Source organism: Protopterus annectens, chromosome 2.part0 (assembly GCF_019279795.1).
Source record: "Protopterus annectens isolate FY-2018-M chromosome 2.part0, PAN1.0, whole genome shotgun sequence".
Classification (NCBI taxonomy): domain Eukaryota; kingdom Metazoa; phylum Chordata; order Ceratodontiformes; family Protopteridae; genus Protopterus; species Protopterus annectens.
Window position 1 is genome coordinate 1,977,952,329 of NC_056728.1, and position 15,844 is coordinate 1,977,968,172.

Genomic DNA, 15,844 nt, shown 5'->3' on the forward strand with positions numbered 1-15,844 from the left:
CAGCATGAGTCACACTTCTTGAATCCGGACAGTTTAGTATCCTTGGACATCTTGAGGAAAACCAAGGACAAGAAAAAAAAACACACACACACAGAAATAGGTTAAAGTAAGCAACCACTAAAATTTACACACTACAGTTACCACAAACAACTACAAACACTACTACAATAAAAAAATAGAAGTTATGTTCTTACCATAACGTTCCATGTTAGTTGTCTTCTTCTCCCCTTCTTCTTGCTGGATGGGTTCGGAGCCGACCTCCGACTCGGCCACTCTAAAAGCTCGAGAGTTGGTTCCACCGGCTCGAGGCTCCCTTATATCCCACAATGCTAGGCAGAGTTACCTCAGATCTCGCTTGTAAGCTAACCCAGCTTATATCAAAACAGTATAACTGTGAAACAGAATCCACCTCTAACAGCAGGAAGAAAAGGGTGACCTATATCCTGAAACAAGAAAATATGCATAATAGCATATGACTAAGAAAGAGGTGGTAGAAAGAGAGGTCACGATCACAACTCCTCTAGGTCTGTCCAGGCTAGGGGAAGGAGGGTGGGACGAAGAAGAAGGAGAAGAAGACAACTAACATGGAACGCTATGGTAAGAACATAACTTCTATATGTTGTTGTCTATCTCGCCTTCATTCTTGCTGGATGGGACAAGGCCCCTAGCACCTTGTCCCGGTGGCCTAACGGAACAGACTCCTGAGAACAGTGGAAGCAAAATTAGCTCTATGCCTAGAAGCTAAATCCAACTTATAATGGGAAATAAAAGTGTGAGGAGTAGCCCAAGTAGCCGCTGCACAAATGGTGTCAATAGGCAGTCTGTCTTGAAGGCTAGAGAAGTAGCCAAAGCTCTGGTGGAATGGGCTTTAGTTTTATTAGGCAGTTTTGGTGTCTAATCTCATAAACAAGGGTAATCAGAGATGTTAGCCATCTGGATAAAGATACCTTTGAAACTGGAAGTCCCTTTCTGCTTTCCGCATAGGAGACAAACAGCTGATCAGATTTTCTGAATAGTTTCCCTGTCCAAGTAGTACCTTAATTGACGATGAACATCCAGGTAGTGTAATTTTGTTCAGACCTATTTGAATACTCCGGGAAAAAGACAGGGAGGTCAATGCATTGGTTTAGATTTGATGTTGAAACCACCTTAGGCAAAAGGACGGGTTAGTTCAGAAGGAAACTCTGTCCTTATGGAACACAAGGTAAGGAGAACGACAACTGAGTGCTTGAAGTTCTGAAATTTTTCTAGCTGATGTGATAGCCACCAGAAAGAGAGTTTTCCATGATAATAACTTTAAGGAACATGAAGCTGCAGGTTCGAAAGGGAAAGAATCAAAGAAGCAAGAACTAAATTTAGGTCCCAAGGAGAAGGAGGATTTCTTACAGGAGGTCTGAGAAGAAAAACTCCTTTCAAAAAGGCTTTGCAGAGTTTGTGGGACATTAGGCAGATTCAGAAATACCCACATGGAAATTAGAAATAGCTGCCAATTGAACCTTAAGAGTAGATGGAGATGAACCTGCATGGAAGAGTACAGCAAGAAAATCAAGGACTAGTTGGATGGAAGCGTGAAAGGATCTATGTCCTTTCCTTGTGCCCAATATGAGAAGCGTTCCACTTACTCAAATAAATCTTCGAGTGGAAGATTTATGGGAAGCTATCAAAATATCTCTAACAGAGTGAGATAATTGAGGAAGCCTGGCTACGGTTGGAAGTGGAGGAACCAAGCAGTGAGGTTCAGAGAGGGGAGGGAGCGATGAAACTGACCCGACTGATGGATCAAAAGATCTGGAACTAGGTCCAGATTCCACGGTCGCCCAAAAGAAATCGATGCAGAAAGGGAACCACACTTGTCGAGGCCAGTAAGGAGCAATGAGGATCAATGAGGCCTTCTGAGCGATAGCTTTCTGTATTACTTGAGAGATCAGTGGGAAAGGAGGAAATGCATACAGAAGTCCCGGGGCCAAACTTGGACTAGCTGTCCCTGCTGGGTTGGCCTGGTAAAGGGAATAGAGTGAAGTATTCTCTGCACTTGCTGTTTTGGGGAGTAGCAAAAGATCGCAGCAAGGCTGACCCCACTTGAGAAATATCTCTCTCACTACAGAGTCTTTCAGAGACCACTGTGAGGCATGAGAATAGCTCTGCTCAACTTGTCCGCAATGTGATTGGACTTCCGGGATGTGCGCTATCAGAAACCGCTGAGAAGAAATCGCCCATTGCCACAGTCTGAGTGCTTCTCACACAGGGGTATGATCTGGTTCCGCCTTGTTTGTTGATGTACCACACTACAGACATATTGTCTGTCTGATTGCAATCGCTCCCAAGGGAAGAGAGTCTTGAAGGGCTTGCAACGCTAAAAGCACTGCTCTCATCTCCAGAACATTTATGTGCAAGTGGCATTCGTTTGGTTGCCATGTGCCCTGGACTGTCCTGCCCTGATAATGCCCACCCCACCCGATCAGGGAGGCATCCGTTGTCAGAGTAGCAACCGGAGGAGGTGGAACAAATGGTCTCCCCAACAGGAGCTGGGAAGACATCCACCACATGAGATGCTTTTTGCGCCATGATCATAATGGTGTGAGACATTGGAAGTTCCTGGTATGACCATTGAGAAAAGAGCATCCACTGAAGGATCCGCATGTGGTATCTGGCCAATGGGAGGAGAGGTATGGCTGCTGCCATGATTCCCAACACCTTTAGAATTAACCTGGCTTTGGCTCTGTTGTTGTTGAGAAGAAGTGACACCAATTTTTGAATGTCTGATATCCTTTGGTTCGTTAGTGTTGCAGACATGTTTACAGTATCTAAATTTGCGCCTATGTAGGTAATAGTACGACAAGGCGACAAAATAAGAAGTTATGTACCTACCATAACGTTCCATGTTAGTTGTCTTCTCTCGCCTTCTTTCTTGCTTGATGGGTTCGGAGCCGATCCCTCGGCTCGACTCGCACTTGCTTTAGCTCGAGAACTCCTTTTACCAGCTCGAGGCAGCCCCATATCCCATGATGCAAGGCAGGAAGTACCCAGATCTCGTTGTTGACAAAAGGGCAATAACACCAAGCATAAACAATACTTCCCAAAGGAAGAAGAAACTTACAAATGGAAAAAGGACCAGGTCTGAATGGTCTTTAGTATTATAGTTTCTTATACAAGGTCTGTCCAGGCCAGGGGGAAGGAGGGAGGGTCGCAAGAAAGAAGGCGAGAGAAGACAACTAACATGGAACGTTATGGTAGGTACATAACTTAATGTTGTTGTCAATCTCGCCTTCATTCTGCTTGATGGGACCGCCCCTAGCACCTCTATCCTGGGTGGCTCAATGGAACAAACTCTTGAGGACTGTAGAGCCAAAACTGGCTCTGTCCCTGGAGGCCAAGTCCAATTTGTAATGGGAAACAAAAGTGTGAGGAGTGGCCCAAGTGGCCGCTGCACAAATAGTGTCTAAGGGCAGTCTAGCTTGAAAAGCTGTAGAAGTAGCTAAACTCCTAGTTGAATGTGCTTTAGGTTTTGAGCACAGCTGTTTTCCCTGATCGTATAAATTTCAGTGATGACCAAGAAAGCCATCTGGACAAAGTCACTTTAGAAACAGGAAGGCCTTTTTATTATCCGCATAGGAAACAAAAAGTTGATCAGATTTTCTAAATTTTTGTTCTGTCCAAATAATATCTAAGCTGACGGTTGACGCCAAGATAATGTAGCTTTGTTCAGCTCTATCTGAATAGTTAGGAAAAAATACAGGAGATCAATAGATTGATTCAGATTGTTTTTCAAGCGACCTTAGGTAAAAAGGATGGATTAGTTCTCAAAGATACTCTGTCTTTGTGAAAATCAAATAGGGGTCGAACCGAAGAGCATGAAGTTCAGACACCCTCCTGGCAGATGTAATAGCCACTAGGAATAAAGTTTTCCAAGAAAGATATTTCAGGAACAAGAAACAGCTGGCTCAAGGGGAAGAATCAAGGATGTCAGCACTAAATTTAAATCCCACTGAGGAGGAGGATTCCTGATTGGAGGCTTTAGTAGGAAAATTCCTTTCAAAAAGGCCCTGCAGAGCCTATGGGACATAATATTATGATCTGCTATCCCACATGAAAATTAGAAATAGCAGCCAACTGAACTCTGATGGTGGAAGAAGAGGAGCCTGCATGGAAAATCTCTGCTAAGAAGTCCAGAACTGCGTGAACAGGGCAGTAAAAGGATCAATATTTTGGGCCTTAGCCCAATAAGAGAAACGCTTCCATTTGTTGTGTAAATCCTCCTGGTAGAGGATTTTAGTGAAGTACTATGATGTCTCTAACTGGGTTAGAGATCAAAGGAAGCCTGGCTAAGGAAGGAAGTGGAGCAACCATGCTGTGAGGTTGAGAGAAGGGATTGACCGTGCAGCTGACCGGATTGGTGAATCAGTAGATCTGGCACTGGGTCCAGATGCCACGGCTGCACCAAAAGGTGATGATGGAGGAACGGGAACCAAACTTGTCGAGGCCAGTAAGGCAATGAGAATCAATTTGGCTCTCAAAACGGTAGCTTTCTGGATCACCTGAGGGATCAGAGGAAAAGGAGGAAGGCATAAAGAAGTCCCTGGGGCCAATCCTGGGTCAGAGCGCCTCTGGGGGATGGCCTGATAGAGGGAAGAGGCTGAAGAAGTCTGGACATTTGCTGTTTTGGGGAGTAGCAAAAGATCGCAACATGGACGACCCCATTCCAGAAAAATCTCTTCCGCTATGGATTGCTTGAGAGACCACTCGTGAGGCATGAGAATAGCTCTGCTCAATCTGTCCGCTATAATGTTGGGTTTCCCAGGATATGCGTTGCTACCAGAAACCGATGAGAGGAGATCGCCCATTGCCATAGTCTGAGCGCTTTCGACACAAGGGTAGGACTTGGTTCCCCTGTTTGTTGATATACCAAACTACAGACATGTTGTCTGTGTGGACTGCAATTGTCCCTACGGGAAGAAAGTCGTTGAGGGCTTGCAACGTTAAAAGCACTGCTCTTATCTCCAGGACATTTATGTGCAGATGGTACTTAACGGGTTGCCACGCCCCATGAACCATCCTGCCCTGATAATGACCCCCACCCGATCAGGGAGGCATCCGTGGTGACAGTGGCTATCGGGACGGAGGTACAAAGCACCTGCCTTGGTGAACCTGAGACGATGTGATCCACCAAGCAAGATGTTCTTTGATGTTTGTGTCACCAGAATCTGGTGACGCATTGGGAGTTGCTGGTATGACCACTGTGTGAACAGCATCCACTGAAGGAGGCGCATGTAGAATCGAGCCAAGGGAAGAAGAGTGATGGCCGCAGCCATAAGACCTAACACCTTTAGAACCATTCTGGCCTGTACCTTCTTGCTGGCCAGAATGATCCTGACATGAGTCTGAATGTCTGAAACTCTTTGTTCTGTAAGGGTAGCTGACATCCTAACAGTGTTTAAGTTTGAGCTTATGAAGGTAATAGACTGGCAGGGCGATAAGGATGATTTTTGGGTAGTTGACTGAGATGCCCAAATGAGAACAAAGGTCTATTGTGTAATCCCTGGCTTGTATAAGCTGATGCCTGGTGGTGGCTGACAGGAGCCAGTCGTCGAGATACGGAAACACCTGGAATCCTTGACGCCTCAGGTGAGCCGGGACCACTGCCATGCATTTGGTGAACACTCTGGGGCTGTAGTGAGACCAAAGGGCAGGGCTCTGAACTGGAAATGACTGGACCCCAGCGCGGAGAAATCTCCTGGAGCGCCTGTGAATTTTGATGTGATAGTACGATCCTGAAGATCTACTGAGCACATCCAGTTGTCCTTCTGTAAGAAGGGTAGAATTGACTGAAGAGTGACCATTCGAATCTTGTCTTCCTGACAGACTTGTTGAGTCTGCTGAGATCCAATATTGGTCTCCAGTCTCCGTCTTTTCGGGGACCAAAAAGAACCTTGAGTAGATTCCGGCTCTGAATGGTCTATAACTGGCTGAATGGCTCTTTTGCAGTAGTTTTGATCTCTAACTCTGCAATGTCCCTTAGACCGGTGGTACATCTGGAAGGGAACTTGAGGGGAAGGGACTTTCCTCAAGGAATTATGTAACCCTTGGATATGATCGACTGTACCCATCTGTCTTGAGGAGGGAATGCCAGGCTTCTGGGTACAGTGATAATCTTCCCGACTGCCTCCAAGGAGGGACAGCCGGCAACACCTCAGGGATGCTGAAAGGGCTTCTCAGAAGAGACTCCTGTTGCCCTGATTCTTCGGACCCCTCTGCCTCTAGAGCGCCTGTTGTTGTTACCCCTCTGCCTCTAGGGGTAAACTGACCACGTGAATCCGTGACTCCTTGAGATTTACGGAACCACATCTTCCCACCTTCTGTCCTTTGGGATAAGGCCTAGAAGGGGTGGAAAACGGACTCCAACAGCAGAAAGAGTCTTGCCGTCCTGCTCACACCTGGTCAAGGTTTCCTTCACCTGAGGGCCAAACAAAGCTGACCCATCAAAGGGAGAATTTGTGAAGGACGCCTTCTAGACGTCTCCAAAATCACATAGCCGCATCCAGGCTTGCCGTCTAAGAGCCACACCTGTGCCTGCAGCTCTACTCGCTCCATCAGCAGCATAAGATATTAGCCGCATGGAGGAGTTAGCAATAGAATTGAGGGTTCCTAGCTAAGCAATCTTTTCTGGGCCCCTGCAGCAGTAGGATCCTGAACTACTTCCCAGCTCCTTCAGGATATCTCTTTGGAGTCTGGGGAAGTGACAAAGATAATTCAGCTTAACGCATAGCAAAGGTCGCTGAGGAAAACATCCGCTTCCATACCTATCCATGGTCCTAGAGTCCTTGTTAGGAGGATGGACAGGCACGGAAGGATCTGCAAGTTCCTTTGGTGGCCGCAGCCACCACCATGGCATCAGCGGGACACCCTTGGTAAGGAATTGTTTGTCACTAGGGGCAGTTATAAATTTAGAAGGCCTCCTAGGGACTGGCTCTACAGAGTCAGGAGCTGTCCACGCCTTCGAGCTATAACCTGCATAAGGGGTCGAAAGGCGGAGACACCCAGCAGGCGGAGGGCTGAGATCCAAAGGCCTCTAGGTATACTGACTCATCCTCAGAGGGATTGTTGGTGCGCCAGTTTCCCTCTGTTTCAGAAGTTCTAGGATGTCTGAGAAGGAGACATCCTCAGAGGGGATCTAGGGATCCCTCTGACTCATCAAAGTCAGTATCCAGTGACAGACTCAGGGAGTCTACATGCGTCCTACAAGTCCTCTTCCTAGGAGGATCTCCAAACATCAGGAGAATCCTCGAAGAGGGGAAATTCCCAATGGGGAAACCTGAGGCGGAGGATCTCTGGGTCCTGTAGCAAGAGAAGTGGCAGAGATGTCAACAGGTACAATAGAGGGAGGAGCTACGGAAGAGACTGCTGACTGATACCAGTGGCCAGTACACTCTTCATCACCTCGAATGCCCCCTCCCAGGCAGGTCCGAGACCCCGCCCAAGAGCTAGGAACTCCGGGGCCACCGAAGGGAAGTCTCCGAGGCAGATGTCAGAGCCGAGCTCACCAGGTCGAGGCTCCAAGGGGAAGAGCGGGCTCGACAAGGGTCCGATGCCACTCACCCTCGGAGGAGACCATGGAAGCCCCACCGAATCCTCTAAGGAAGAGGAGATAAGAGTAGGGCTGAAGGAACAGAAGGGGTATCCGTCCTCCAGCCGTAGCAGTAACTATGCGAAGACTCCAACTCCAAGCTCTGAGGTAGAGTTGAAGGAGGAACTGTAACGGTGTGGACCAACAGTCGCCTGCTGAGACGGACTGTGTAGCATTTGGGCCAGAACCTGTGACTTGAGCAATCTACTGACCACTCTCTAGGTCATGGTCTGACAACCTGGATGACCTTGAAGATCGGGCGCGATGGCTCCGATAGAAGAGGCGAGGCCGAGCCGAAAGTATCGGCTCCAAGGAAGGGACCACCTCTTCCTGGAATGGGTCATCGGAGCCGATATTACTGATCCTGTCGGCACCGATTTGTCGGAGCCGCAGAACGCCGATGTATCGGCTCCAGCCGGAGCTGATACAGCCACAGTAACGGTCGGAGCCATCGGAGCCGACACCGATGCCTGTGCCACATGGGTGTCGGAGCCATCGAGCCGACCGATGCCCGCCACGTGGGTGTCGGAGCTCGGAACCGACACCACAGTGGTCAGAGATTCGCACCGATAGCCATCGGCCCGAAAACTTAGTGGATCAGAATCGGCTCCAGCCGAGCCGATCTCAACTCTGTACGAAGTCGGAGCCGAGGCCACAGGCTTAGAAACAGAAGCCTGGGTCTTGGCAGATTTAGTTGATTTTGTGGGGCCGACTTAGCCGGAGAGCCTCCGCTTAAGAAGACCCTGAGAATCAACTTATTCTCTCCTGCAGGACTCTCTGGCTGAAGGAGTGACAAATAGCACAGGAGTCCTGCAGGTGAAGAGGGCCTAAACAGTACAGGTAAGAAGTGTGACCGCCTGTCAGAGACATCTGACAGCACGAGTCACACTTCTAAAACCTGAAACCCTCTCTTTAGACATGGTGCCTAAAAACACACACACACCAGTCCAATTAATTAAACTAATACCAAAAGGGTATTTAGTAAAAAATACCAACAAACACACACCCTAACAGGGGGGGGGATGGGATAGGGAAATTAACTGACTAAAAAATTAAAAGAGACAGGGATTTCTGTCAGAAAAAGTTAAATTTAAAGTTAAACTATCAAAACAAAAAGTTTTTAACTAAAAAGGGGCTTAAAAGTCACAAATGTGAATTACTTACCAGGAGCTGGTAAAGAGAAGACCTCCCAAGCCGCTGCAAACGAGATCTGGGTACTTCCTGCCTTGCATCATGGGATATGGGGCTGCCTCGAGCTGGTAAAAGGAGTTCTCGAGCTAAAGCAAGTGCCGAGTCGGAGCCGAGGGATCGGCTCCGAACCCATCAAGCAAGAATGAAGGCGAGATTGACAACTTAACATCAGACTTTTCGCAATTTATTGAGATACCCAGTTTTTGACAGACGCGAAAAGTGTAATCTCTGGCCATCAGAAGGAGATGCTTGGTGGGAGCTGTGAGGAGCCAGTCGTCCAAATATGGAAACACCTGGAATCCTTGTCGTCTCAGGTGAGAAGCTACCACTGCCATGCATTTGGTAAACACCCGGGGGGCAGTGGTGAGACCAAAGGGCAGGGCCCTGAATTGAAAATGACTGGTTCCCAGCCTGAAGCGGAGGAATCTTCTGGAGCGCCTGTTCATTTTATGTGATAGTACGCGCCCTGAAGGTCTATAGAGCACATCCAGTTTCCTTTTCCCAATAGGGGAAGAATGGATTGCAGCGTGACCATCCGAAATCTTGTCTTCTTGACCGATCTGTTCAAGATACTGAGATCCAAAATTGGTCTCCAGTCCCCTGTTTTCTTTGGAACTAAAAAGAACCTTGAGTAGATTCTGGATCCTTGTTGGTCTGCTGGCACTGGCTGAATAGCTCTTTTTGCAAGCAGTTTTGAAATTTCCAAAGCTGCTATATCCCTTTGAGCGGGTGGAACATCTGGAAGAAAGGGGATGGAATAACCTTCGGAAATGATGGACTGTACCCATTTGTCTTGTGTCAAGGATAGCCAGGCTTCTGGGTACAGTGACATCTTCCCCGACTGCCTCAAGATGGGCAGTCGGGCAACACCTCAGGGATGCTGAAAGGGCTTGTCAGGAAAGGCTTCCGATTGCCCTGGTTCTGCGGACCCCCTGCCCCTAGGGCGACGCCTACCATTGTTATTCCCACCTCTGCCTCTGGTAGGAAAACGACTCCAAAGGCCAGGCTAAGTCCCTTGAGATTGTTTACGGAACCACATCTTTCCACCCTTCTGGCCTTTGGGGTAAGGCCTAGAAGGAGTCGAAAACGGACTCCGACGGCAGAAAGGGTCTTGCCATCAGTCTCGCACCTAGTCAGGGTTTCTTTCACTTGAGGACCAAAAAGAGATGATCCATCAAAAGGGAGTTCGTGAAAGACGCCTTGAAAGGTTCCAAAGTTGCATAGCCGCATCCAGGCGTGCTCACGTAAGGCTACCCCTGTTCCTGCGGCTCTGCTCGCTCCATCGGCCGCATAAGAGAGGAGGCGATGGAGGAGTTGGAAATGGAATTAAGGATAGCCAGCTGCGTGTTCATTTTTCTTGGAACCCCGCAGCTGTAGGGTCCTTCAACATCTCACTCGCTTCTTGACCAAGTCCCTTTGAAGACGAGTGAAATGGCACAGGTAATTCAGCGAACGCATGGTAAAAGTCGCTGAGGAGAACATCCGCTGCACCTATCCATGGACCTAGATTCCTTGTTAGGTGGATGGACAGGCACTGAAGGATCAGCCAGTTCCTTCTTTGTGGCGGCAGCTACCACCATAGCATCCACAGAAACTCCTTTTGATAAAAATTGCTTGTCTGATGGAGCTGTGATGAATTTGGAGGGTCTCCTGGGAGTGGGGTCCACTGAATCAGGAGCCGCCCATGCCTTTTAGCAACCACCTGCATGAGGGGTTGAAGGGGGGACACCCAGGAGGTGGAAGGACGAGCCAAATGCCTCAAGATACACAGATTCGTCCTCTGAAGGGTTGAGGGCTGGCCAATTTCCCTCTGTTTAAGGATCTCCAGAATGTCTGCAAATGAGACATCTTCAGAAGGGGAACGGGGAACCCTCAGAATCATCCAGATCTGTGTCCGACGTGATAGACTCAGGTGAGTCAATGTGCTTCCTCTTGCACTTCCTCTTCCGAGGGGCTCTTCTGCCAAATCAGGAGAGGCCTCGAAGAGGATGAAATCCCCAAGGGGCTCCTGAGGAGCTGGCTCTCTGCGGTCCGGGATGAGGGAGTGAGTCGACCTACCCTGAGGCAGCATAGAGGGAGGGGCTGACGGAGCCGACTGTGGAGTAGAGCCAGGCTCTAACACACCGCATGACCTCGAAGCACCCCTGTCAGGCAGAGCCAGAGGTCCCCGCCCGAGGAGCTAAGGACCCCTCGGCACCGACAGTGATGGCTCCGAGGCCGATGCGGAGCCGAACTCACTAGCGCCAAGCACCGAGAGGGAGAGGGGTCGGACAAGGGTCCGATGCCACTCACCCTCGGAGCTGACGAGGGAAGTCCGCGCCGAGATTCCTCCACGGAAGAAAACGGAGTCGACGACGGAGCCGAAGACAATTGTCTCGGCCCGGCGACCACAGTCTCGGTTCCGACATTTACCCGCCCAACTCAAAAGAGTCGAAGGAGGAAAGAGTTGATGGACGGGCAGGCACCGACTGATGAGTCGGGCTCTGAAGCATCTGGGCAAGTGCCTCGGACTTAAGTAGTCGACTCACCACCCTCTGAAGGTCATGATCGAAAGCCTCGATGACCTAGAGGAATGAGACCTTTGGCCCGCTCAGACAGCAGGGGAGATCCTGGAGCCGAATGAACGGAGCCAAGAGAAGGTGACCTAGACCTCTTCTGGTTGTCGGCTCAAGATCTTGTCGGAGCCGACACAGTACTGTTCGATAACCTCGGCCCGGCCGAGCGTGGAAGCCACAGAAACTGTGGACTGAGTCTTATCGGCTCCAGCCGGAGCCGATAAAGGCAAAGGTTGAACAACCTGAGGTCTCGGCTCAGAAGCCGGAGCCAAGACCTCGATGTTTTAGAGGGCTTCCCTGTTGAAACTGACAGGAATCCTCTGGTTTTAACAAGCCTCAAAATTAACTTGTTCTCTCCTGCAGGACCCTGAGGCTGAAGCCATGGCACACAGCACAGGAGTCCTGCAGGTGCAAAGGCCCCAGACAGACACAAGAAGTGTGAGCATCTGTCAGAGACATTTTCTGACAGCACGCATCACACTTCTTGAATCCAGAGACCTTTGCTTCTTGACATTATCCTAACTGACAGGTGTACACTAACACACACCAAACACAGTTATACCCTGTCAGAAAATTATTAATACTAAAATAATTAACAATTTTAGTAAAAATACTAGAAATTAAGCACAAAAGTTAAAGAAACTACACAAACACACCCTAAGGAAGGAAGGCCAAAGGTTCAAGGAAGAACCAGCGGTTCTTTTAAAGAGAAAACGGGAAAAATAGGGTGGATAAAAACTATATTCTACACTAATTTGTGAAGAATTATTAAAAGGGGAAAAAGAATAACTTTTAGTAAAAAAGCTAACACTCACCAGGAACCGTAGAAGCAACCAACCTCAAGCTGTAGCGGCAAACGAGATCTGAGGTAACCTCGCCTAGCATTGTGGGATATAGGAGAGCCTCGAGCCGGTGGAACCAACTCGAGCTTTTAGAGTGGCCGAGCCGAGGTCGGCTCCGAACCCATCCAGCAAGAATGAAGGCGAGATAGACAACTTAACATCTATAGATAACTATCACTAAACACTAACAGTGATAATAAAGAATTCTTTTTTTTTTTTAGAAGGAGAAAGAAAGAAAAGGTTATCCTCTAACTTAAATGGAAAACCTTTCTGAAGTAAAAAAAGGAAGAGAAGGGGGGGAGGGGAAACTCTGTAACTTAAACGAGTTTCTTGGGAAAAGTTAATGGACCGAGAGAAGAACTAGCTACAATACAAAATTCTAAACTAACGATTACTTATACGCTAAATATTACAGTTTTTTTTTAAGAAAAATACAATAATAATAACAAAACTTTATACGACCTGAGCCAGTAGAACACCTCGCAGCAGAAGCGGCAAACGAGATCTGGATATCTAGCTCCAGGCATCATGGTATATAGGGGGGCCTCGAGCCAGTAAGCAGCTCTTGAGCTTTTGAATATGGCCGAGTCCAGCAAGAATGAAGGCGAGATAGACAACTTAACATTAAGAATTTATTGCATTTATTGTTTTGTTTCATTATATATATATACTAAGTAAATACTATAAATGATTATTCCTACACCCAAATAAAGATTGCCAAGCATTATAATAAATGATATACAATGGACACAAGGTACCGTACTACTTATTTGCACTGCTCATACAAAAATGTGTATGCAATAAATAAAAAATATTTAAAAATGTTTTAAAATATGTCAACAAAAAATTTTTAACTGTAGTAAATGTATTGTAATATATTATCTGGAAGCAAATGTAATAACTAAGTATCAATAAATATAAATCAATTTTAATACATGTGTTTAACGATGCAAACTCCTTAACTTCAAAATGGGGTAAACGGAACAAATTTCATTCAGTCCGGGAGGTACACTAGCAAAACAACGTATCTGCCAGTACAGTTCTAAAACTTCTAATAGTACTTGGTAGGGCCCATCACGACTATCTGATATTATCTTGTCAACTGCTCTAAACAAGAATGTATGGTTAATATTTTCAGCGACATGCTTAGCTAATGCATTGTCCATTTTACTTTTCTTGATAGCATACAGGTGTTCATATACCCGCTCACGCAACTTTCTGTCCGTCTTCCCAAAGTAGAAAGCAGGACATAGTTGACACTGAGCAAGGTATATAACACCTGATGATTGGCAATTAAATTTATGTTTTACATGATAAGAGACATTCCTGATGGTAAAGCATTCTCCTGTATTCATGTGTGAACAATATTTACACATATTACATTGGAGCATACTTTTTTGCCATGGTAATGTTCTAGTGTCACTTCGTATAATTTGTTTAATATTTCTCCCTTTTTTTCTAAACTATTTTTGGTTTGGATGGAAGTTTTTTACTAGTGTCACTATCATTGGTGATGATATTCCAATTTTTATTCATAATTAAAGTGATAATGTCACTATCTAAACTGAACGGAGTGATGAAAGCTAATTTTATGGATGAAAGGTCAGTATTATACCCTATCTTCAGTTGTTGTGTAGTAAAACTGAGAATAGGTTGATACATACCTGTCTCTCTTTTGGTGGTTACTTCTTGAATTAAATTATCCACAAATTGTTTGGGGTAACCTCTACTCGTGAACATAGAAATTAAAAGTTGGCATTCATTATAAAAATCATTATTCCTAGAGACCATTCGAGCTGCACGTACTAGTTGACCTTTGACTACGGATTTCTTCTGATAAGAAGGGTGACTACTATTATAATGTAAGAAGGTACTGGAATACGTTTCCTTTCTGTGTATATTAGCATAGAAAACCTTGTTGATTGGATCTTTACGTAGGTCAACGTCTAAATATGTTATCCTGTCATTACTATATGTAGATGTAAAGACTAAAAAATCAGAACTAGAATTGAATAATAATACTAATTCAGTTGCCAAAATTTCATTACCATCTAATAGAATGAAAATGTCGTCCAAAAATCGTGTGTAATATTTAATTTTACTCATAATATTAATATTTCTGCTTACTAGTTCTTGTTTCCAATAGGCCATAACCAGGTAGCAAAGCTGCCCCCACATGGGGACCCCATGGCTACACCTTTTTTCTGCAGGTAAATCTTGTTGTCAAAAGTAAAATAGTTGTAAGACAAGACAATGGACAGGATTCAGGACGCCTCCGTGTAAGAGATACAAGGCTTACATGGAGGCTGCAGTTAAACGGTGTGACATCACCATGTCATGCATATGCATGAGGGCATGCTGAATCACACCTAAGGCTAACACGGTCCGTGGAAGACAGTAGGGGACGTGTCCGTAGGCCGAGCCCTGCAAGCGGACACGCCCCCAGAAGAGTAAAAGTGCCCAAACTAAACCCCCACGACAGAGTACATGGAAATGTGAATAAACACAACACAACACATGCCCCCACAGACTATGAACATAAAATTATATAAATGAACGTGTTATATATTTTTTTAACTGTAAAGATGTTTGCCCATAAGTGCGCTCATTTGCGCGGGCGTGCCCGTAGCTCAGCCACAGTTAGCAGTAAGTGGAAAAGCATATAATACAAAGTAAGCCAAAAAGCAATAGCGTAGTGGTAGAGACATCGGCTGAAGAGCAGGCAATCATGGTTTGAGCCCCCACAACATCAATTTTTATTTTTAGTGAAATAACCACGAAACAAGTCCCTGACATATATGTACACATATAAAATTATATTTTATGTAAAATGTAATGAAATAGGCCATTTATGTTGAAGAAATGTGAGATAACAAAATAATAAAAAATGCCAGATGTGCCCACAGCTGAGCTATAGTTTAACAAGTTGAGTGCATCTGCCTGTAGGTGAGCAGTGGTTTAACAGGTGCAAAATGAGTGACCATAGGTTAGCAATGGTTCAACAGGTGCAAAATGAGTGCCCGTAGGTGAGCAATGGTTCAACAGGTGCAATATGAGTGCCCGTAGGTGAGCCGTGTTTTAACACGCTGAAACTGTGTGCCCCTAGCTGAGCTGAGCGTAATATGCGTGCTGACAGCCAAATGAAGCGTAAACCAGCGTAACCCATTTGCGCGGAGCTGCGCACCGCGCCAACAAGCTAACCGACGGGCAACGTTGAGCAAGCTGTAAAAAAACTGCCTTTACACAGACACACCCCCTAGCCTGTCTAGACAGTCATAAAATATAAAAAGCAGTGTCCAGGTTCGAACCCAGGATTCCATGCACCATAGTCAAGGTACTGAACCACTAAGCCATGACAGCTGTACTTAGAAATGTAGTAATAGCAAATATATAGGAATGAATAGAAAGAGGGGCATGACAAACTTTTAGTTATGTACTCACCATAACTTCAAATGTTTGGGATCCATCTCGCCAGTTTTCTTTCCAAAATTTTCAAACAAAGCGGAATACACCTTGCATACATTGGATGTTCACAGGCAATTGCGCTTCTATCTAGACAGGACTCAACAAATTCGAAAAACAGATCAATTGTTTGTGGCCTTTTCAGATAATAAACTGGGTAAAACCATCACTAA